Genomic DNA, 1,035 nt, shown 5'->3' with positions numbered 1-1,035 from the left:
TTCCATCTTCCTCATGATGACCTTCCTTTCCATCTTCCTCATGATGACCTTCCTTTCCATCTTCCTCATGCTGACCTTCCTTTCCATCTTCATTACACTGACCTTCCTTTCCATCTTCCTCATGGTGACCTTCCTTTCCATCTTCCTCACACTGACCTTCCTTTCCATCTTCCTCACACTGACCTTCCTTTCCATCTTCCTCACACTGACCTTCCTTTCCATCTTCCTCATGGTGACCTTCCTTTCCATCTTCCTCATATTGACCTTCCTTTGCATCTTTGCTTTCAGCTGCACCTGGTTTCTCTTTTAGGCCCTCTTCTTGCCTTTCTCATCTTCTGCCTCCTCACCTGTAATCTTCTTGCTCTTTTCCACATTCATCTTTCTCCACACTTGAATGTTTGCTTCTAGCTCATCATTTTTGCCTTCTGGTGCAACTGCTTCTTTTTTTTCTCCTCAATCTTCTTCAGTATCTTCATTTATCTGTTCTTTTACCTCCTCAGCTTCCATTTTAGAAATGGTGCCTCAATAATTTTGGCTTCTCCATTTTCAGCATTTCCCATGTTGCATTCTTCCTTAACATCTTCTGGCTTGGTTTCAGGGATTGTTACAGTACCTGCATCTTTGTTTTCTTCCACATTTCTGGTCTTCATTTTCCTTGAAGTTGATGCTCTTTTAGGTTTCAACTCCAGAGTAAAGGGCACAGGCATAGCAGACATTCTCTTTGGCTCCTGGTTGCATCACCTGAAGCCTTTCTTTTGGGCATTGTTGTAGCTCTCCATAGGAGATCCTTAGGCAGGAGGGTAAAGAGAGGAGTCTCTGACTGCTCCATGAGCAACTGAGTTTTCAATTGTCATGAATCATTTTTACTATCCCTCCTCTGTCTCTCTCTTCCTGTCTCTTCCCTCTCTTCTTTCCCTTCCTTTCCTCCTCTTCTATCTTTCTCCCTCCTCCTATCTTCCTGTATATATTTTCATCATCACTTATTAACTTATTGATTGAACAAAACAATTGGTTTCATCATAACATTTCATACAT

General features: G+C 41.9%; 1 pseudogene; it reads right to left on the bottom strand.

Moving 5' to 3' along the window:
• LOC116073660 overlaps positions 1 to 763 on the bottom strand; it is a 1,607-nt pseudogene extending 844 nt beyond the window's left edge.
• Positions 764 to 1,035: the final 272 nt, after the last annotated feature.

The sequence above is a fragment of the Mastomys coucha genome, unplaced genomic scaffold (assembly GCF_008632895.1).
Source record: "Mastomys coucha isolate ucsf_1 unplaced genomic scaffold, UCSF_Mcou_1 pScaffold23, whole genome shotgun sequence".
Classification (NCBI taxonomy): domain Eukaryota; kingdom Metazoa; phylum Chordata; class Mammalia; order Rodentia; family Muridae; genus Mastomys; species Mastomys coucha.
The sequence above is the reverse complement of the archived record's forward strand: the minus strand, read 5'-3'. Positions and strand labels throughout refer to the sequence as shown.